The sequence below is a fragment of the Panulirus ornatus genome, chromosome 66, assembly GCF_036320965.1.
Source record: "Panulirus ornatus isolate Po-2019 chromosome 66, ASM3632096v1, whole genome shotgun sequence".
In the NCBI taxonomy this organism is placed as follows: domain Eukaryota; kingdom Metazoa; phylum Arthropoda; class Malacostraca; order Decapoda; family Palinuridae; genus Panulirus; species Panulirus ornatus.
The window spans coordinates 6,184,493-6,209,888 of NC_092289.1; positions in this window are offsets into that span (position 1 = coordinate 6,184,493).

Consider the following 25,396-nt stretch of genomic DNA (forward strand, 5'->3'; position numbering starts at 1 on the left):
TAAACAACCATGGAGACATCACACACCCCTGCCGCAAACCTACATTCACTGAGAACCAATCACTTTCCACTCTTCCTACACGTACACATACCTTACATCCTCGATAGAAACTTTTCACTGCTTCTAACAACTTGCCTCCCACACCATATATTCTTAATATCTTCCACAGAGCATCTCTATCAACTCTATCATATGCCCTCTCCAGATCCATAAGTGCTACATACAAATCCATTTGCTTTTCTAAGTATTTTTCACATACATTCTTCAAAGCAAACACCTGATCCACACATCCTCTACCACTTCTGAAACCACACTGCTCTTCCCCAATCTGATGCTCTGTACATGCCTTCACCCTCTCAATCAATACCCTTCCATATAATTTACCAGGAATACTCAACAAACTTATACCTCTGTAATTTGAGCACTCACTCTTATCCCCTTTGCCTTTGTACAATGGCACTATGCACGCATTCCGCCAATCCTCAGGCACCTCACCATGAGTCATGCATACATTAAATAACCTTACCAACCAGTCAATAATACAGTCACCCCCTTTTTTAATAAATTCCACTGCAATACCATCCAAACCTGCTGCCTTGCCGGCTTTCATCTTCCGCAAAGCTTTTACTACCTCTTCTCTGTTTACCAAATCATTTTCCCTAACCCTCTCACTTTGCACACCACCTCGACCAAAACACCCTATATCTGCCACTCTATCATCAAACACATTCAACAAACCTTCAAAATACTCACTCCATCTCCTTCTCACATCACCACTACTTGTTATCACATCCCCATTTGCGCCCTTCATTGAAGTTCCCATTTGCTCCCTTGCCTTACGCACTTTATTTACCTCCTTCCAGAACATCTTTTTATTCTCCCTAAAATTTAATGATACTCTCTCACCTCAACTCTCATTTGCCCTCTTTTTCACCTCTTGCACCTTTCTCTTGACCTCCTGTCTCTTTCTTTTATACATCTCCCACTCAATTGCATTTTTTTCCCTGCAAAAATCATCCAAATGCCATTCTCTTATCTTTCACTAATAATCTTACTTCTTCATCCCACCACTCACTACCCTTTCTAATCAACCCACCTCCCACTCTTCTCATGCCACAAGCATCTTTTGCGCAATCCATCACTGATTCCCTAAATACATCCCATTCCTCCCCCACTCCCCTTACTTCCATTGTTCTCACCTTTTTCCACTCTGTACTCAGTCTCTCCCGGTACTTCCTCACACAAGTCTCCTTTCCAAGCTCACTTACTCTCACCACCCTCTTCACCCCAACATTCACTCTTCTTTTCTGAAAACCCATACAAATCTTCACCTTAGCCTCCACAAGATAATGATCAGACATCCCTCCAGTTGCACCTCTTAGCACATTAACACACACACACACACACACACACACACATATATATATATATATATATATATATATATATATATATATATATATATATATATATATATATATATATATATTTATTTATTTATTTTGCTTTGTCGCTGTCTCCCGCGTTAGAGAGGTAGCGCAAGGAAATAGACGAAAGAATGGCCCAACCCACCCACATACACATGTATATACATACACGTCCCCACACGCTAATATACACACCTATACATCTCAACGTATACATATATATACATACAAACATATACATATATATACATGTGCATAATTCATACTGTCAGCCTTTATTCATTCCCATCGCCACCCCGCCACACATGAAATAACAACCCCCTCCCCCCGCATGTGCGCGAGGTAGCGCTAGGAAAAGACAACAAAGGTCTCAATCTCTAGTTGTCATGTATAATGCAGTGAAACCACAGCTCCCTTTCCACATCCAGGCCCCACACAACTTTCCATGGTTTACCCTAGACGCTTCACATGCCCTGGTTCAATCCATTGACAGCACGTCGACCCCGGTATACCACATCGTTCCAATTCTCTCTATTCCTTGCACGCCTTTCACCCTCCTGCATGTTCAGGCCTCGATCACTCAAAATCTTTTTCACTCCATCTTTCCACCTCCAATTTGGTCTCCCACTTCTCCTCGTTCCCTCCACCTCTGACACATATATCCTCTTTGTCAATCTTTCCTCACTCATTCTCCCCATGTGACCAAACCATTTCAAAACACCCTCTTCTGCTCTTTCAATCACACTCTTTTTATTACCACACATCTCTCTTACCCTTACATTACTTACTCGATCAAACCACCTCACACCACATATTGTCCTCAAACATCTCATTTCCAGCACATCCACTCTCCTGCGCACAACTGTATCGATAGCCCACGCCTCGCAACCATATAACATTGTTGGAACCACTATTCCTTCAAACATTCTTATTTTTGCCTTTCGAGATAATGTTCTCGACTTCCACACATTCTTCAAGGCTCCCAGAACATTCGCCCCCTCCCCCACCCTATGATTCACTTCCGCTTCCATGGTTCCATCCGCTGCCAGATCCACTCCCAGATATCTAAAACACTTCACTTCCTCCAGTTTTTCTCCATTCAAACTTACCTCCCAAGTGACTTGTCCCTCAACCCTACTGTACCTAATGACCTTGCTCTTATTCACATTTACTCTCAGCTTTCTTTGTTCACACACTTTACCAAACTCAGCCACCAGCTTCTGCAGTTTCTCACACGAATCAGCCACCAGCGCTGTATCATCAGCGAACAACAAATGACTCACTTCCCAAGCTCTCTCATCCACAACAGACTGCATACTTGCCCCCCTTTCCAAAACTCTTGCATTCACCTCTCTAACAACCACATCCATAAACAAATTAAACAACCATGGAGACATCACACACCCCTGCCGCAAACCAACATTCACTGAGAACCAATCATTTTCCTCTCTTGCTACTCGCACACATACCTTACATCTTCGATAAAAACTTTTCACTGCTTCTAACAACTTGCCTCTCACACCATATATTCTTAATACCTTCCACAGAGCATCTATATCAACTCTATCATATGCCTTCTCCAGATCCATAAATGCTACATACAAATCCATTTGCTTTTCTAAGTATTTCTCACATACATTCTTCAAAGCAAACACTTGATCCACACAGCCTCTACCACTTCTGAAACCACACTGCTCTTCCCCAATCTGATGCTCTGTACATGCCTTCACCCTCTCAATCAATACCCTCCCATATAATTTCCCAGGAATACTCAACAAACTTATACCTCCGTAATTTGAGCACTCACTTTTATTCCCTTTGCCTTTGTAAAATGGCACTATGCGAGCATTCCTCCAATCCTCAGGCACCTCACCACGAGTCATACATACATTAAATAACCTTACCAACCAGTCAACAATACAGTCAACCATTTTCTTAATAAATTCCACTGCAATGGCATCCAAACCCGCCGCCTTGCCGGCTTTCATCTTCCGCAAAGCTTTTACTACTTCTTCTCTGTTTACCAAATCATTCTCCCTAACCCTCTCACTTTGCACACCACCTTGACCAAAACACCCTATATCTGCCACTCTATTATGAAAGACATTCAACAAACCTTCAAAATACTCACTCCATCTCCTTCTCACATCACCACTACTTGTTATCACCTCCCCATTAGCCCCCTTCACTGAAGTTTCCATTTGTTCCCTTGTCTTACGCATTTTATTTACCTCCTTCCAAAACATCTTTTTATTCTCCCTAAAATTTAATGATACTCTCTCACCCCAACTCTCATTTGCCCTCTCTTTCACCTCTTGCACCTTTCTCTTGACCTCCTGCCTTTTTCTTTTATACATCTCCCAGTCATTTGCATTATTTCCCTGCAAAAATCGTCCAAATGCCTCTCTCTTCTCTTTCACTAATAATCTTACTTCTTCATCTCACCACTCACTACCCTTTCTAATCTGTCTACCTCCCACGCTTCTCATGCCACAAGCATCTTTTGCGCAAGCCATCACTGCTTCCCTAAATACATCCCATTCCTCCCCCAATCCCCATACGTCCTTTGTTCTCACTTTTTTTCATTCTGTACTCAGTCTCTCCTGGTACTTCCTCACACAAGTCTCCTTCCCAAGCTCACTTACTCTCACCACTCTCTTCACCCCAACATTCTCTCTTGTTTTCTGAAAACCCCTACAAATCTTCACCTTCGCCTCCACAAGATAATGATCAGACATCCCTCCAGTTGCACCTCTCAGCACACCAACCTCCAAAAGTGTCTCTTTCGCGCACTTATCAATTAACACGTAATCCAGTAACGCTCTCTGGCCATCTCTCCTACTTACATACGTATACTTATGTATATCTCGCTTTTTAAACCAGGTATTCCCAATCACCAGTCCTTTTTCCAGCACATAAATCTACAAGCTCTTCACCATTTCCATTTACAACACTGAACACCCCATGTACATCAATCATTCCCTGAACTGTCACATTACTCACCTTTGCATTCAAATCACCCATCACTATAACCCGGTCTCGTGCATCAAAACTACTAACATGCTCTCAGCTGCTCCCAAAACACTTGCCTCTCATGATCTTTCTTCTCATGCACAGGTGCATATGCACCAATAATCACCCATCTCTCTCCATCCACTTTCAGTTTTTCCCATATCAATCTAGAGTTTACTCTCTTACACTCTATCACATACTTCCATCACTCCTGTTTCAGGAGTAGTGCTACTCCTCCCCTTACTCTTGTCCTCTCACTAACCTCTGACTTTACTCCCAAGACATTCCCAAACCACTCTTCCCCTTTACCCTTGAGCTTCGTTTCACTCAGAGCCAAAACATCCAGGTTCCTTTCCTCAAACATACTACCTATCTCTCCTTTTTTCTCATCTTGGTTACATCCACACACATTTAGACACACCAATCTGAGCCTTCGAGGAGGATGAGCACTCCCCGCGTGACTCCTTCTTCTGTTTCCCCTTTTAGAAAGTTAAAATACAAGGAGGGGAGGGTTTCCAGCCCCCCGCTCTCGTCCCCTTTAGTCGCCTTCTACGATCGCGCGTGCGGGGTGGGGGGGGTTGTCATTTTATGTGGCGGGGTGGCGACGGATGGATGAAGGCAGCAAGTATGAATATGTACATGTGTATATATGTATATGTCTGTGTATGTATATGTATGTATACGTTGAAATGTATAGGTATGTATATGTATATTGAAAATAGTATAATCAGACAGTGAGTTGATGGATGGGGAGGAGAAACACAGAGGTAGGCAACAACTGTATATTCCAACGTGTCGTTCACAAACGAAGTTCTTCAGGGAATGGTCTTACCTGGACATGACGTCTGCTTATGTACCAATGATCCGACAGGACGTCAGGTGACCTCGCCTCCTGATTGGTCATCCTTGTTCCTCCGTCTCGTCCTCCTGGCTTGGTTTATGACTTCTGCTTGATGTCTCCGGCTAAGCTCACATAGCCACCGCGATGATGGGAGACGAACCAAGTTTGTAGCACTATCCGCTGCTTCTGTTATTCTTCTTCTTCTGGTCTTCTGTCATTCTTCTTACTCTTGACTTCTGTCATTCTTCTTCCTGTCTTCTGTCATTCTTCTTCTAGATCTTCTGTCATTATTCTTCTTCTGGTCTTCTTTTATTCTTCTTGTTTTCTGTTGTTTTTCTTCTTCCTGTCTTGTTATTCCTCTTCTTGTCTTCGTCTGTCATTCTTCTCCTTGTTTTCTTGACATTCTTCTTCTTGTCTTCTGTCATTATTCTTCTTCCTGTCCTGTGTCATTCTTCTTGTTTTCTGTCATTATTTTTCTTCTTGTCTTGTGTTATTATTCTTCTTCTTGTCTTCTTCTCACATCGTGTGTGTAACCCCTGCATCTGTTGCCAGCTAGGCAGGCGACCGTACCTTCCTGACTGGACCATAATGACGTGTGACAGCGGCTAGGCTGTGGCGCTCTAGGTCGTGTTTATGTCATGCCCTTCTCGATCCCCCTGGCTCGATTCTCCATAATAATTAGCCACTGAACATCCATAACATGGAATGTTGTATATCACGTAGTTGCTCTCGCTTTCTATCATCTTTCCTTATACATGTTTCCATTAGTTGCCCGAGTCTTGTGTCTGTCGCTCTTGCTATGTTGATTCCCGCCATTTTAAGAAACTGGTCCAGTCCTGTGGAACGTTTCCACCCAGAGACTGATACAACGTACCCGACCACATCCTCACTACTGGCTCTCTCCTCCTGCCTTCCGTATACTACAATAGCCTTCATCTTCAATTTGCATAATAGTCCTTCAGCGTTAACAAATTTTACGAAAGTCTTCATGATATAGTCTATTTCATCCTCTAGATATCCCTCATTACATATCTGGACCGTCTGTAGGAAAGATTCAATCACAACTCCACTTTTGTCTTTACCACTGTAAGCCGAGAGGTAGCGTTCGAAGTCGTCCTTGTTTGTGTGTTCCCTGTACACGGAAAACTTGACTGTTTCCCTTTCCCGTAGTATAAACGTGCCGAGAAAGGGTAATTTACGTTATCTTTTTCTTCTACCGTGAATTGTACGTTGCTGTATCCTGCGTTGAACAACCTCATCTTGTTTACCCTCGTTCTGTGAGGTATGATGGTGATCACATCGCCCGCATACGTGAAGCAGCGGACACGCGACTCTTCCTATTATTCTCATGAATTTCTCGCTCTCGAGCATTTCCATATATAGTGAGGCCGTATACGGAAGGCAGGAGGAGAGAACCAGTAGTGAGGATGTGGTCGGGTACGTTGTATCAGTCTCTGGGTGGAAACGTTCCACAGGACTGGACCAGTTTCTTAAAATGGCGGGAATCAACATAGCAAGAGCGACAGACACAAGACTCGGGCAACTAGTGGAAACATGTATAAGGAAAGATGATGGAAAGGAGAGCAACTACGCGATATACAACATTCCATGTTATGGATGTTCAGTGGCTAATTATTATGGAGAATCGAGCAGGAGGATCGAGAAGGGCATGACATAAACACGACCTAGAGCGCCACAGCCTGGCCGCTGTCACACGTCATTGTGGTCCAGTCAGGAAGGTACGGTCGCCTGCCTAGCTAGCAACAGATGCAGGGGTTACACACACGATGTGAGAAGACAAGAATGATAATAATGGCAGAAGAAGGCAAGAAGAATAAGAATGACAAGAACACAAGAAGAATAATGTCAAGAAAACAAGAAGAATGACAGTCGAAGACAAGAAGAATGACAGAAGACAAGAAGAGGAATTATGACAGAAAAAGACCAGAAGAAGAAGGAGAATGACAAGAAGACAAGAAGAATGACAGAAGACCAGAAGAAGAAGAATAACAGAAGCAGCGGATAGTGCTACAAACATGGTTCGTCTCCCATCATCGCGGTGGCTATGTGAGCTTAGCGGAGACAATCAGAAGTCATAAGCCACGCCAGGAGGACAAGACGGAGGAACAAGGATGACCAATCAGGAGGCGAGGTCACCTGACGTCCTGCCGGATCATTGGTACATAAGCAGACGTCACGTCCAGGTAAGACCATTCCCTGAAAACTTCCTTTGTGAACGACACTTTGGATTATACAGTTGTTGCCTACCTCTGTGTTTCTTTTTTCCATCATCATCAACTCATTGTCTGAGTATACTATTTTAAATATATATATATATATATATATATATATATATATATATATATATATATATATATATATATATATATATATATATATTGGCTTGTGAAGCGTCTGGGGTAAACCATGGAAAGTTTTGTGGGGCCTGGATGTGGAAAGGGAGCTGTGGTTTCGGTGCATTATTACATGACAGCTAAAGACTGAGTGTGAACGAATGTGACATTTGTTGTCTTTTCCTAGCGCTACCTCGCACACATGTGGGGGGGAGGGGCTTGTCACTTCATGGGTGCGCGGTGGCGACGGGAATGAACAAGGGCAGACAGTATGAATTACGTTCATGTGAATATATGTATATGTCTGTGTCTGTATATATATATATATGTATACGTTGAAATGTATAGGTATGTATATGTGCGTGTGTGGATGTGTATGTATATACATGTGTATGTAGGTGGGTTGGGCCATTCTTTCGTCTGTTTCCTTGCGCCACCTCGCTAACGCGGGAGACAGCAACAAAGTATAATAGATAAATAAATAATATGTTGGAAAGGATCACAATTTTGCGCGTGATCAAGATATTCCTAGATCACGATTGTCCAATCGCATGTTTACCAAACGGCGTCCTAGCTTCGTCTCTTCGATGTATATGAACTGACTGTTATATTTCTCTCTTGTGTCTCCCCTGATGATGTGATTATTACACTAAAGTGCACTTAGGAACTTAACGTGTTTCATTTTCCCCGTGGACTCTTAGGAATATATATATATATATATATATATATATATATATATATATATATATATATATATATATATATATATATGTCTCCCGCGTTAGCGAGGTAGCGTAAGGAAACAGGCGAAAGCATGGCCCAACTCACTCACATACACATGTATATACATACACATCCACACATGCATATATACATACCTATACATTTCAGCGTATACATACATATATATACACAGACATATACATATATACACATGTACATATTCATACACGCTGCCTTCATCCATTCCTGCCACCACCCCGCCACACATGAAATGACACTCCCCTCCCCCCGCTTTCGCGCGATGTAGCGCTAGGAAAAGACAACAAAGGCCACATTCGTTCACACTCAGTCTCTAGCTGTCAAGTGTAATGCACCGAAACCACAGCTCCCTTTCCACATCTAGGCCCCACAAAACTTTCCATGGTTTACCCCAGACGCTTCACATGCCCTGGTTCAATCCAATGACAGCACGTCCACCCCGGTTTACCACATCGTTCCCATTCACTCGTTCCTCCACCTCTGACACATATATCCTCTTTGTCAATCTTTCCTCACTCATTCTCTCCATGTGACCAAACCATTTCAATACATCCCATTCTGCTTTCTCAACCACACTCTTTTTATTACCACACATCTCTTAACCTTTCATTACTTACTCGATCAGTCCACCTCACACCACATATTGTCCTCAAACATCTCATTTCCAACACATCCACCCTCCTCCGCACAACCCTATCTATCTCCCATGCCTCACAACCGTATAACATTGTTGGAACCACTATTCCTTCAAACATACCCATTTTTGCTCTCAGAGATAACGTTCTCGCCTTCCACACATTCTGTGAACGCTCCCAGAACCTTTGCCCCCTCCCCCACCCTGTGACTCACTTCCGCTTCCATGGTTCCATCCGCTGCCAAAACCACTCCCAGATATCTAAAACACTCCACTTCCTCCAGTTTTTCTTCATTCAAACTTACTTCCCAATTTACTTGCCCCTCAACCCTATTGAACCTAATAACCTTGCGGTTATTCACATTTACTCACAGCTTTCTTCTTTCACACACTTCTCTTACCAACTTCTGTAGTTTCTCACCCGAATCAGCCACCAGCGCTGTGTTATCAGCGAACAACAACTGACTCACTTCCCAAGTCCCCTCATCCACAACAGACTGCATACTTGCCTCTCTCTCCAAAACTCTTGCATTCACCTCCCTAACAACCCAATCCATAAACAGATTAAACAGCCATGGAGACATCACACACCCCTGCCGCAAACCGACATTCACTGGAAACCACTCACCTTCCTCTGTTCCAACTCGTATACGTGCCTTACATACTCGATAAAAACTTTTCACTGCTTCTAGAAATTTACCTCCCACACCATATACTCTTAATACCTTCCACAAAGCATCTCTATCAACTCTCTCATATGCCCTCTCTATATCTATAAATGCTACATACAAATCCATCTGCTTTCCTAAGTATTTCTCACATAGATTCTTCCAAGCAAACACCTTATCCACACATCCTCTACCACCTCTGAAACCACACTGCTCCTCCCCAATCTGGTGCTCTGTACATGCCTTGACCCTCTCGATCAAAACTCTCCCTTATAATTTCCCAGGAATACTCAACAAATACCACTGTAATTTGAATACTCATCTTTATCCCCTTTGTCTTTGTACAATGGCACTATACATGCATTCCACCAAATCCTCAGGCACTTCACCATGAACCATACATATACTGAATATCCTCACCAACCAGTCAACAACACAGTCACCCCCTTTTTCTAATAATTCCACTGCAATACCATCCAAACCCGCCGCCTAGCCAGCTTTCATCTTCCGCAAAGCTTTCAATACCTCTTCTCTGTTTACCAAATTATTCTTCCTGACCCTCTCACTTCGCACACCACCTCGACCAAAACACCCTATATCTGCCACTCTATCATCAAACACATTCAACAAACCTTTAAAATGCTCACTCCATCTCCCTCTCACTTCACTACTACGTGATATTACCTCCCCATTTGCCCCCTTCACCGATGTTTCCATTTGTTTTCTTGTCTTACGCATTTTATCTACCTCTTTTCAAAACATCTTTTTATTCTTCCTTAAATTCAATGATACTCTCACCTCTTTTCTCATTTGCCCTCTTTTTCACTTCTTGCACCCTTCTTTTGGCCTTTTGCCTCAATCTTTTATACATCTCCCGGTCATTTGCACTATTTCCTTGCAAAAATCGTCCAAATGCCTCTCTTTTCTTTCACTAACGATCTTATTTCTTCATCTCACCACTCATTACCCTTTCTAATCTGCCCACCTCCCACCTTTCTCATGCCACAAGCATATTTGCGCGAGCCATCACTGCTTCCCTAAATGCACCACATTCCTCCCCCACTCCCCTTACGTCATTTGCTCTCACCTTTTTCCACTCTACACTCAGTCTCTCCTGGTACTTTCTCACACAAGTTTCTTTTCCAAGTTTATTTACTCTCACCACTCTTTTCACCCCAACATTCTCTCATCTTTTCTGAAAACCTCTGCAAAGTTTCACCTTCGCCTCCACAAGATAATGATCAGACATCCCTCCAGTTGCACCTCTCAGCACATTAACATCCGAAAGTCTCTCTTTCGCGCGCCTATCAATCAACACGTAATCCAATTACGCTCTCTGGCCATCCCTCCTACTTATACTGTATACTTATATATATATATATATATCTTTTTAAGCCGGGTATTACCAATCACCAGCCCTTTTTCAGCACACAAATCTACAAGCTCTTCACCAATTCCATTTACAACACTGAACACCACATACGCTTCAATTAAATGTATATACCTGAGTGAGAGAGAGAGAAAAAATAGATACTGTTGCTACGTTTCTTCTATCAGTACTTGCTAGAGAGTATCATTTGATGGTTGAAAATATTCAAGTGAGATTACCATAGGGGTCCATAGCTATGGTTTAAGTAAACCCCCCCTTAATCAAGACATGAATGACCCAACTAAGCCAATGGACTGCCAAGCATACTTTGACTACTCACTTTCCTGTAGGCTAAGAAAAAGCCAATAATCTTACATTCAATATCTAAAACAATGATGTAAGTCCACATAACAGGACAGTGACATGTGTTTGTGTGCGCAGTCACTGAGATATCTCAATATCTAAGGCTACTCACAGTATCAGAAAAAATGTGGCATGCATCCTAACAATAATACTTAAATCTCTAAGGCTACTCACAGCATCAGAAACAATGTGGCATGAATACTAACAATAATACTTAAATCTCTAAGGCTACTCACAGTATCAGAAAAAATGTGGCATGCATCCTAACAATAATACTTAAATCTCTAAGGCTACTCACAGTATCAGAAAAAATGTGGCATGCATCCTAACAATAATACTTAAATCTCTAAGGCTACTCACAGTATCAGAAAAAATGTGGCATGCATCCTAACAATAATACTTAAATCTCTAAGGCTACTCACAGTATCAGAAAAAATGTGGCATGCATCCTAACAATAATACTTAAATCTCTAAGGCTACTCACAGTATCAGAAAAAATGTGGCATGCATCCTAACAATAATACTTAAATCTCTAAGGCTACTCACAGTATCAGAAAAAATGTGGCATGCATCCTAACAATAATACTTAAATCTCTAAGGCTACTCACAGTATCAGAAAAAATGTGGCATGCATCCTAACAATAATACTTAAATCTCTAAGGCTACTCACAGTATCAGAAAAAATGTGGCATGCATCCTAACAATAATACTTAAATCTCTAAGGCTACTCACAGTATCAGAAAAAATGTGGCATGCATCCTAACAATAATACTTAAATCTCTAAGGCTACTCACAGTATCAGAAAAAATGTGGCATGCATCCTAACAATAATACTTAAATCTCTAAGGCTACTCACAGTATCAGAAAAAATGTGGCATGCATCCTAACAATAATACTTAAATCTCTAAGGCTACTCACAGTATCAGAAAAAATGTGGCATGCATCCTAACAATAATACTTAAATCTCTAAGGCTACTCACAGTATCAGAAAAAATGTGGCATGCATCCTAACAATAATACTTAAATCTCTAAGGCTACTCACAGTATCAGAAAAAATGTGGCATGCATCCTAACAATAATACTTAAATCTCTAAGGCTACTCACAGTATCAGAAAAAATGTGGCATGCATCCTAACAATAATACTTAAATCTCTAAGGCTACTCACAGTATCAGAAAAAATGTGGCATGCATCCTAACAATAATACTTAAATCTCTAAGGCTACTCACAGTATCAGAAAAAATGTGGCATGCATCCTAACAATAATACTTAAATCTCTAAGGCTACTCACAGTATCAGAAAAAATGTGGCATGCATCCTAACAATAATACTTAAATCTCTAAGGCTACTCACAGTATCAGAAAAAATGTGGCATGCATCCTAACAATAATACTTAAATCTCTAAGGCTACTCACAGTATCAGAAAAAATGTGGCATGCATCCTAACAATAATACTTAAATCTCTAAGGCTACTCACAGTATCAGAAAAAATGTGGCATGCATCCTAACAATAATACTTAAATCTCTAAGGCTACTCACAGTATCAGAAAAAATGTGGCATGCATCCTAACAATAATACTTAAATCTCTAAGGCTACTCACAGTATCAGAAAAAATGTGGCATGCATCCTAACAATAATACTTAAATCTCTAAGGCTACTCACAGTATCAGAAAAAATGTGGCATGCATCCTAACAATAATACTTAAATCTCTAAGGCTACTCACAGTATCAGAAAAAATGTGGCATGCATCCTAACAATAATACTTAAATCTCTAAGGCTACTCACAGTATCAGAAAAAATGTGGCATGCATCCTAACAATAATACTTAAATCTCTAAGGCTACTCACAGTATCAGAAAAAATGTGGCATGCATCCTAACAATAATACTTAAATCTCTAAGGCTACTCACAGTATCAGAAAAAATGTGGCATGCATCCTAACAATAATACTTAAATCTCTAAGGCTACTCACAGTATCAGAAAAAATGTGGCATGCATCCTAACAATAATACTTAAATCTCTAAGGCTACTCACAGTATCAGAAAAAATGTGGCATGCATCCTAACAATAATACTTAAATCTCTAAGGCTACTCACAGTATCAGAAAAAATGTGGCATGCATCCTAACAATAATACTTAAATCTCTAAGGCTACTCACAGTATCAGAAAAAATGTGGCATGCATCCTAACAATAATACTTAAATCTCTAAGGCTACTCACAGTATCAGAAAAAATGTGGCATGCATCCTAACAATAATACTTAAATCTCTAAGGCTACTCACAGTATCAGAAAAAATGTGGCATGCATCCTAACAATAATACTTAAATCTCTAAGGCTACTCACAGTATCAGAAAAAATGTGGCATGCATCCTAACAATAATACTTAAATCTCTAAGGCTACTCACAGTATCAGAAAAAATGTGGCATGCATCCTAACAATAATACTTAAATCTCTAAGGCTACTCACAGTATCAGAAAAAATGTGGCATGCATCCTAACAATAATACTTAAATCTCTAAGGCTACTCACAGTATCAGAAAAAATGTGGCATGCATCCTAACAATAATACTTAAATCTCTAAGGCTACTCACAGTATCAGAAAAAATGTGGCATGCATCCTAACAATAATACTTAAATCTCTAAGGCTACTCACAGTATCAGAAAAAATGTGGCATGCATCCTAACAATAATACTTAAATCTCTAAGGCTACTCACAGTATCAGAAAAAATGTGGCATGCATCCTAACAATAATACTTAAATCTCTAAGGCTACTCACAGTATCAGAAAAAATGTGGCATGCATCCTAACAATAATACTTAAATCTCTAAGGCTACTCACAGTATCAGAAAAAATGTGGCATGCATCCTAACAATAATACTTAAATCTCTAAGGCTACTCACAGTATCAGAAAAAATGTGGCATGCATCCTAACAATAATACTTAAATCTCTAAGGCTACTCACAGTATCAGAAAAAATGTGGCATGCATCCTAACAATAATACTTAAATCTCTAAGGCTACTCACAGTATCAGAAAAAATGTGGCATGCATCCTAACAATAATACTTAAATCTCTAAGGCTACTCACAGTATCAGAAAAAATGTGGCATGCATCCTAACAATAATACTTAAATCTCTAAGGCTACTCACAGTATCAGAAAAAATGTGGCATGCATCCTAACAATAATACTTAAATCTCTAAGGCTACTCACAGTATCAGAAAAAATGTGGCATGCATCCTAACAATAATACTTAAATCTCTAAGGCTACTCACAGTATCAGAAAAAATGTGGCATGCATCCTAACAATAATACTTAAATCTCTAAGGCTACTCACAGTATCAGAAAAAATGTGGCATGCATCCTAACAATAATACTTAAATCTCTAAGGCTACTCACAGTATCAGAAAAAATGTGGCATGCATCCTAACAATAATACTTAAATCTCTAAGGCTACTCACAGTATCAGAAAAAATGTGGCATGCATCCTAACAATAATACTTAAATCTCTAAGGCTACTCACAGTATCAGAAAAAATGTGGCATGCATCCTAACAATAATACTTAAATCTCTAAGGCTACTCACAGTATCAGAAAAAATGTGGCATGCATCCTAACAATAATACTTAAATCTCTAAGGCTACTCACAGTATCAGAAAAAATGTGGCATGCATCCTAACAATAATACTTAAATCTCTAAGTGCTACTTCCTTACATTATTCTTCCAATATGATACTTTGCTCCTCACTAGCTAAACAGTATTACAAGAGTAACCGAAAATGACATATTCTCCTCCCCCGCGGGAGGGGTGTGATGGCGTGTCAGTGGATGGCTGTCGGCCCTTCGTGTTGACATCGAGCACCAATCAACATACATATGGTCTCCCTCCTCCATATAGTGGATCTAGTAATGATATATATTCTTACTTGCATGTTATAATATACCCAATATATCAAATAACAACTATACGTCAATAATACTTAACGATCATTCAGGTTAAACAATATAACAACACTGTCTACCATCTGGTTCCTTGTCGTCCCCCAGTCTGCGTTTGATTTGCTGATCACACATTACATTATCTTTCTGCCCGATAGATGCATGGCCGCCGGATAACTGTATACACACCATCAGATCTCTCCTTGTCCAACACGTATACGCTGTTACATTCGAGGAACACCCAACCCCTCCTTCCCCACTAATGAAAATATTGCACTTTCACTCTGCGACCGCTTTCCTATCCTGATATGCTAAAGCCGTCTGCTACCCGTCCTTCCTCACAGCTACCCACAACGTACCTTACTATGGCCAGTGTTTCCTCGACACACACACACACCGAGCAGTCAACTTCTCTCCCTACATTTCCCACTCTGTATCGCCCCGATGTCAATCTCCCCACGTGGATGTGAGAGGTTGCCGAGGTAGCTGACTCCACACGCTGCCTCTATCACTCATTGCCGCCACTCCGCACATGTGGACCAACGCCATCGCTGCTGGTGGTGACACACAGATAATGGCGAACCAAATCATTCACGCCTCCACCTTTCCGTAGCCTGCAGATCTGTTCGGCCCCTCGCTGTCGACTCTAAGACACCGATCAACACCTTAGGGTTGCCAGTGTATGGTCTCCCACCCGTTTTGATATCTGCTTCTTTCCCTACGCGTCGAAGTTTTGGAACTCTCTACCTTCTCATGTCTTTCCCAATAAATATGACCTGGCACATTTCACAAGACAGGTTTTTCACTTTTTTTTTTCCAAAATTCGTAAATACTTTCCCTTTTCTTTTTCCGTTTCGTAATTCCCTAACTCAATTGAGGTCATTCATTATCCCAGAGGGGAAGATGACACCTAGGTCGAGTGTAGGCTGACTGTCGTGCCCAGGGTTCGACCTCATAAGGGTGCTACCCCGTGCTGCCCCGCGCTGACTCACAGTCAGTCAAGCCAAACCATGAAGGCCCATATGTATACGTGTGTTTGTCAAGTGTTTTATCATACCAGCTTTCATAAGTCTGTGTATCTTGTGTGTGTTTGTGGTCTCGTGATCTTTATGATAAAGACGGGTAACATCTCGTGAAAGAAAACTGAGAAGCCAGTCACCAAGTTGGGATTGAGGTGACCAGCAGGTTCCAGTCAGACAGCCAGGGACCCTTCACATGATCCGCTGCTGAACTGTCTTGTGTTCGGCCTCATCATATAAGTGAGACTGTCTGAACCCACTGACCGTCCCTTTAAGCATAACGATGTCATTTTCAAATAAAATGCTTTCGTGAGGAGAGAACAGATACCACTGAGGCAACACTGCCATTGTCAACACCACAAGTTACAGATACCACTGAGGCAACACCACCATTGTCAACACCACAAGTTACAGATACCACTGAGGCAACACTGCCATTGTCATCACCACAAGTTACAGATACCACTGAGGAAACACTGCCATTGTCAACACCACAAGTTACAGATACCACTGAGGCAACACTGCCATTGTCAACACCACAAGTTACAGATACCACTGAGGCAACACTGCCATTGTCAACACCACAAGTTACAGATACCACTGAGGCAACACCACCATTGTCATCACCACAAGTTACAGATACCACTGAGGCAACACTGCCATTGTCAACACCACAAGTTACAGATACCACTGAGGCAACACTGCCATTGTCAACACCACAAGTTACAATGAAATTCAAACCTTTGTGTATTAGAGAGGATTTCTGTTATTACTGGAGAGACTTTGTGGTGCATTTCAAGGCCTCCCTTGTCCTAGCCAGGGCTGCCCTTGTCTTGGGGCGCCTTTATAGAAATAAATCATTCTTGTGGTAAGGGGCGTCCTCCTCCTAAGGTACTCTCGCCCAGGTATCTTTTTTCCTTGAAGGATAATACAAATACAGTGACAGAAATATGTTCTCTGTTAGATAATGAGACTGGCTAGTATGCCTGGATATCTGGCGGGACCCAGTGTGTTGGGGGGGATTAAAATCTTGGCTCAAGACTACAGTAGATGACGTTGTCGACAACACATAGGGGGTGTCCTGCTGGCCATGGGAGAGGAGTTTCTTCTGGAGGAGGCCATGAGTGTTTAGGTCTTGCTGGAAGAAGCCATGAGAGAGGAGTTTCTTCTGGAGGAGGCCATGAGAGATGAAGATCTCGCTGAAGGAGACCCCAAGGATGACACATCACAGAGCACTGCCCGAAATAGGACGAGTCAGGAGTCACATGGTGACCTGCTACTGACGGTGGAGCAGTGTTATCAAAGGTGGAGGAGCCCCACGACCTCCAGAAGTTTCAGTCACACGGCAGGAGACGTAATTCAGGTTCGATCTGAGCACCTGCTTACTGGTATGAACCGGGAGCTGCTTGACCGACTGACTGCACTGGTGTGTGTGCGTTGCCAGGCCAGACCCCAACTGTTAAACAAGCTGTTCATTGACGGGAGGAGGTGGGAGTTCCGTCGCTCAGGCCGAAAGTGACTACCTCTACCCTTACTATGCCTAGGTTAATCTAAGGTAAGTGTGAAGTTAGCTGTCATCTGTAACAGCGGACTTTGTTTCCTTGTGTCGAGGTGAGGTAAAGCACCATGAATGAAAAGGACGTTACGGAGACACTGCACAAACTCGTCCCCGCCCACACGAGGCCTCAGACGAGTGTATACAGAAGAAAGTGGGACACAGAAAACGGGTAAATATCTGTAGAAACTACATGTTCCTCACACAGTCCAAAAACATGCATATAGTTGCTCAAACTCCATGAGTAGCCAGACATGCACTATATCAAATTACTTCATACTAAACTACAGAGGAGCAATTATAATCACAATGTAAGAGATGGACAAAATGACTATATAAACTGCTTAAACCAGTTGGTCCAATAGAAGGGATATATCTTATTTATCTATTTATTATACTTTGTTACTGTCTCCCGCGTTAGCGAGGTAGCGCAAGGAAACAGACGAAAGAATGACCTAACCCACCCACATACACATGTATATACATACACGTCCACACACGCATATATACATATCAATACGTTTCACCGTATACATATATATACATACACAGACATATACATATATACATATGTACATATTCATACTTGCTGCCTTCATTCATTCCCGTCGCACTCCACCACACATAAAATGACAACCCCCTCCCCCCGCAAGCGCGCGAGGTAGCGCTAGGAAAAGACAACAAAGGCCACATTCGTTCACACTCAGTCTCTAGCTGTCATGTATAGTGCACCGAAACCACAGCTCCCTTTCCACATCCAGGCCCCACAAAACTTTCCATGGTTTACACCAGATGCTTCACATGCCCTGGTTCAATCCATTAACAGCACATCGACCCCTATATACCACATCGTCCCAATTCACTCTATTCCTTGCACGCCTTTCACCCTCCTGCATGTTCAGGCCCCGATCACTCAAAATCTTTTTCACTCCATTCTTCCACGTCCAATGCGGTCTCCCACTTGTCCTCGTTCCCTCCACCTCTGACACATATATCCTCTTTGTCAATCTTTCCTCACTCATTCTCTCCATGTGACCAAACCATTTCAAAACACCCTCTTCCGCTCTCTCAACCACACTCTTTTTATTACCACACATCTCTCTCACCCTTTAATTACTTACTCGATCAAACCACCTCACACCACATATTGTCCTCAAACATCTCATTTCCAACACACCTGCCCTCCTCCGCACAACACTATCTGTAGCCCATGCCTCACAACCATATAACATTGTTGGAGCCATCAATCCTTCAAACATACCCATTTTTGCTTTCTGAAATAACGTTCTCGCCTTCCACACATTTTTCAACGCTCCCAGAACTTTCGCCCCCTCCCTCACCCTGTGACTCACTTCCGCTTCCATGGTTCCATCCCCTGACAAATCCACTCCCAAGTATCTAAAACACTTCACTTCCTTCAGTTTTCCTCCATTCAAACTTACCTCCCAATCGACTTGTCCCTCAACCCTACTGTACCTAATAACCTTCCTCTTATTCACACACTTTACCAAACTCAGTCACCAGCTTCTGCAGTTTCTCACCCGAATCAGCCACCAGCGCTGTATCATCAGCGAACAACAACTGACTCACTTCCCAGGACCTCTCATCCACAACAGACTGCATACTTGCCCCTCTCTCCAAAACTCTTGCATTCACCTCCCTAATAACCCCATCCATAAACAAGTTAAACAATCATGTAGACATCACGCACCCCTGCCGCAAACCTACATTCACTGAGAACCAATCACTTTCCTCTCTTCCTACTCGCACACATGCCTCACATCCTCGACAAAAAAACTTTTCACTGCTTCTAGCAACTTGCCTCCCACACCATATATTCTTAATACCTTCCACCAAACATCTCTATCAACTCTATCATATGCCTTCTCAGATCCATAATTGCTACATACAAATCCATTTATTTTTCAAAGCATTTCATACATACATTCTTCAGAGCAAACACCTGATCCACACATCCTCTACCACATCTGAAACCACACTGCTCTTCCCCAATCTGATGCTCTGTACATACCTTGACCCTCTCAATCAATACCCTCCCATATAATTTCCCAGGAATACTCAACAAACTCATACCTCTGTAATTTGAACACTCACCTTTATCCCCTTTGCCTTTGTACAATGGCACTATGCAGGCATTCCGCCAATCCTCAGGCACCTCACCATGAACCATACATACATTAAATATCCTTACCAACCAGTCAACAGCACAGTCACCCCCTTTTTTAATGAATTCCACTGCAATACCATCCAAACCCGCCGCCTTGCCGGCTTTCATCTTCCGCAAAGCTTTCACTACCTCTTCTCTGTTTACCTAATCATTCTCCCTAAAATTCTCACTTCGCACACCACCTCGACCAAAACACCCTATATCTGCCACTCTAACACATTCAACAAACCTTCAAAATACTCACTCCATCTCCTTCTCACATCACCACTACTTGTTATTACCTTCCCATTAGCCCCCTTCACCGATGTTCCCATTTGTTCTATTGTCTTACGCACTTTATTCACCTCCTTCCAAAACTTCTTATTCTCCCTAAAATTTAATGATACTCTCTCACCCGAACTCTCATTCGACCTCTTTTTCACCTCTTGCACCTTTCTCTTGACCTCCTGCCTCTTTCTTTTATACATCTCCCAGTTATTTGCACTATTTCCCTGCAAAAATTGTCCAAATGCCTCTCTCCTCTCTTTCACTAATAATCTTACTTCTTCATCCCACCACTCACTGCCCTTTCTAATCTGCCCACCTCCCATGCTTCTCATGCCACAAGCATCTTTTGCGCAAGCCATCACTGCTTCCCCATATACATCCCATTCCTCCCCCACTACCCTTACGTCCTTAGCTCTTACCTTTTTCCATTGTGCACTCAGTCTCTCCTGGTACTTCCTCACACAAGTCTCCTTCCCGAGCTCACTTACTCTCACCACTCTCTTCACCCCAACAATCTCTCTTCTCTTCTGAAAACCTTTACAAATCTTCACCTTCGCCTCCACAAGATAATGATCAGACATCCCTCCAGTTGCACCTCTCAGCACATTAACATCCAAAAGTCTTTCTTTCACGCGGCTATCAATTAACACGTAATCCAATAACGCTCTCTGGCCATCTCTCCTACTTACATACGTATGCTTATGGATATTTCTCTTTTTAAACCAGGCATTCCCAATCACCAGTCCTTTTTCAGCACACAAATCTACAAGCTCTTCACCGTATCCATTTACAACACTGAACACCCCATGTACACCAATTATTCCTTCAACTGCCACATTATTCACTTTTGCATTGAAATCACCCATCACTATGACCCTGTCTCGTGCATCAAAACTGCTAACACACTCACTCAACTGCTCCCAAATCACTTGCCTCTCATGATCTTTCTTCTCATGCCCAGGTGCATATGCACCAATAATCACCCATCTCTCTCTCCATCCACTTTCAGTTTTACCTATATCAATCTAGAGTTTACTTTCTTACACTCTGTCACATACTCCAACAACTCCTGTTTCAGGAGTAGTGCTACTCCTTCCCTTGCTCTTGTCCTCTCACCAACCCCTGACTTTACTCCCAAGACATTCCCAAACCACTCTTCCCCTATACACTTGAGCTTCGTTTCACTCAGAGCCAAAACATCCACGTTCCTTTCCTCAAACATACTACCTAACTCTCCTTAGGATAGGGGAGAAAGAATACTTCCCACGCATTCCTCACGTGTCGTAGAAGGCGACTAAAGGGGACGGGAGTGGGGGGCTAGAAACCCTCCCCTCTCTGTATTTTAACTTTCTAAAAGGGGAAACAGAAGAAGGAGTCACGCGGAGAGTGCTCATCCTCCTCGAAGGCTCAGATTGGGGTGTCTAAATGTGTGTGGATGTAACCAAGATGAGAAAGAAGGAAGATAGGTAGTAAGTTTGAGGAAAGGAACCTGGATGTTTTGGCTCTGAGTGAAACGAAGCTCAAGGGTATAGGGGAAGAGTGGTTTGGGAATGTTTTGAGAGTAAAGTCAGGGGTTGGTGAGAGGACAAGAGCAAGGGAAGGAGTAGCACAACTCCTGAAACAGGAGTGGTGGGAGTATGTGATAGTGTAAGAAAGTAAACTCTAGACTGATATGGGGAAAACTGAAAGTGGACGGAGAGAGAAGGGTGATTATTGGTGCATATGCACCTGGGCATGAGAAGAAAGATCATGAGAGGCAAGTGTTTTGGGAGCAGCTGAATGAGTGTGTTAGTAGTTTTGATTCACGAGACCGGGTTATAGTGATGGGTGATTTGAATGCAGAGGTGAATAATGTGGTAGTTGAGGGAATAATTGGTGTAAATGGGGTGTTCAGTGTTGTGAATGGAAATGGTGAAGAGCTTGTAGATTTATGTGCTGAAAAAGGACTGGTGATTGGGAATACCTGGTTTAAAAAGAGAAATATACATAAGTATACGTATGTAAGTAGGAGAGATGGCCAGAGAGCGTTATTGGATTATGTGTTAATTGATAGGCGCGCGAAAGAGAGACTTTTGAATGTTAATGTGCGGAGAGGTGCAACAGGAGGGATGTCTGATCATTGCCTTGTGGAGGCGAAGGTGAAGATTTGTAAAGGTTTTCAGAAAAGAAGGGTGATTGTTGGGATGAAGAGAGTGGTGAGAGTAAGTGAGCTCGGGAAGGAGACTTGTGTGAGGAAGTACCAGGAGAGACTGAGTGCAGAATGGAAAAAGGTGAGAGCAAAGGACGTAAGGGTAGCGGGGGAGGAATGGGATGTATATAGGGAAGCAGTGATGGCTTGCGCAAAAGATGCTTGTGGCATGAGAAGCGTGGGAGGTGGGCAGATTGGAAAGGGCAGTGAGTGGTGGGATGAAGAAGTAAGATTATTAGTGAAAGAGAGGAGAGAGGCATTTGGACGATTTTTGCAGGGAAATAGCGCAAATAACTGGGAGATGTGCAAAAGAAAGAGGCAGAAGGTCAAGAGAAAGGTGCAAGAGGTGAAAAAGAGGGCGAATGAGAGTTGGGGTGAGAAAGTATCATTAAATTTTAGGGAGAATAAGAAGTTTTGGAAGGAGGTGAATAAAGTGCGTAAGACAAGAGAACAAATGGGAACATCGGTGAAGGGGGCTAATGGGAAGGTAATAACAAGTAGTGGTAATGTGAGAAGGAGATGGAATGAGTATTTTGAAGGTTTGTTGAATGTGTTAGAGTGGAAGATATAGGGTGTTTTGGTCGAGGTGGTGTGCGAAGTGAGAGGGTTAGGGAGAATGATTTGGTAAACAGAAAAGAGGTAGTGAAAGCTATGCGGAAGATGAAAGCCGGCAAGGCGGCAGGTTTTCAGAAAAGAAGAGAGAATGTTGGGGTGAAGAGAGTGGTGAGAGTAAGTGAGCTCGGGAAGGAGACTTGTGTGAGGAAGTACCAGGAGAGACTGGGTGCAGAAAGGAAAAAGGTGAGAACAAAGGAGGTAAGGGAGTGGGGGAAGAATGAGATGAATTTACGGAAGCAGTGATGGCTTGCGCAAAAGATGCTTGTGGCATGAGAAGCGTGGGGGTGGGCAGATTAGAAAGGACAGTGAGTGGTGGGATGAAGAAGTGAGATTATTAGTGAAAGAGAATAGAGAGGCATTTGGACGAGCTTTGCAGGGAAATAGTGCGAATGAGTGGGAGATGTATAAAAGAAAGAGGCAGGAGGTCAAGAGAAAGGTGCAAGAGGTGAAAAAGAGGGCAAATGAGAGTTGGGGTGAGAGAGTATCGTTAAATTTTAGGGAGAATAAAAAGATGTTTTTGTTTGTTGAATGTGTTTGATGATAGAGTGGCAGATATAGGGTGTTTTGGTCGAGGTGGTGTGCGAAGTGAGATGATCAGGGAGAATGATTTGGTACACAGAGAAGAGGTAGTAAAAGCTTTACGGAAGATGAAAGCTGGCAAGGCAGCGGGTTTGGATGGTATTACAGTGGAATTTATTAAAAAAGTGGGTGACTGTGTTGTTGAGTGGTTGGTAAGGATATTTAATGCATGCATGACTCATGGTGAGGTGCCTGAGGATTGGAGGAATGCTTGCATAGTGCCATTGTACAAAGGCAAATGGGATAAAGGTGAGTGTTAAGATTACAGAGGTATAAGCCTGTTGAGTATTCCTGGGAAATTATATGGGAGGGTATTGACTGAGAGGGTGAAGGCATGTACAGAGTATCAGATTGGCGAATAGCAGTGTGGTTTCAGAAGTGGTAGAGGATGTGTGGATCAGGTGTTTGCTCTGAATAATGTATGTGAGAAATACTTAAAAAAACAAATGGATTTATTTGTAGCAATTATGGATCTGGAAAAGGCATATGATAGAGTTGATGGAGATGCTTTGTGGATGGTATTAAGAATATATGGTGTGGGAAGTAAGTTGTTAGAAGCAGTGAAAAGTTTTTATCGAGGGTGTAAGGCATGTGTACGAGTAGGAAGAGAGGAAAGTGATTGGTTCTCAGTGAATGTTGGTTTGCGGCAGGGGTGTGTGATATCTTCATGGTTGTTTAATTTGTTTATGGATGGGGTTGTTAGGGAGGTGAATGCAAGAGTTTTGGAGAGAGGGGGCAAGTATGCAGTCTGTTGTGGATGAGAGAGCTTGGGAAGTGAGTCAGTTGTTGTTCGCTGATTATACAGCGCTGGTGGCTGATTCGGGTGAGAAACTGCAGAAGCTGGTGACTGAGTTTGGTAAAGTGTGTGAAAGAAGAAAGCTGAGAGTAAACATGAATAAGAGGAAGGTTATTAGGTACAGTAGGGTTGAAGAGCAAATCAACTGGGAGGTAAGTTTGAATGGAGAAAAACTAGAGGAAGTGAAGTGTTTTAGATATCTGGGAGTGGATTTGGCAGCGGATGGAACCATGGAACCGGAAGTGATTCACAGGGTGGGGGAGGGGGTGAAAGTTCTGGGAGCGTTGAAAAAGGTGTGGAAGGCGAGAACACTATCTCGTAAAGCAAAAATGGGTATGCTTGAAGGACTGATGGTTCCAACAATGTTATATGGTTGCGAGGCGTGGGCTATAGATAGAGTTGTGCGGAGGAGGGTGAATGAGTTGGAAATGAGATCTTTGAGGACAATATGTGGTGTGAGGTGGTTTGATCAAGTAATGAAAGGATAAGAGTGATGTGTGGTAATAAAAAGAGTGTGGTTGAGAGAGCAGACGAGGGTGTTTTGAAATGGTTTGGTCACATGGAGAGAATGAGTGAGGAAAGATTGACAAAGAGGTTATATGTGTCAGAGGTGGAGGGAACGAGAAGTGGGAGATCAAATTGGAGGTGAAACGATGGAGTGAAAAAGATTTTGAGCGATCGGGGCCTGAACATGTAGAAGGGTGAAAGGCGTGCAAGGAATAGAGTGAAATGGAACGATGTGGTATACCGGGGTCGACGTGCTGTCAGTGGATTGAACCAGGGCATGTGAAGCGTCTTGGGTAAACCATGGAAAGTTTTGTA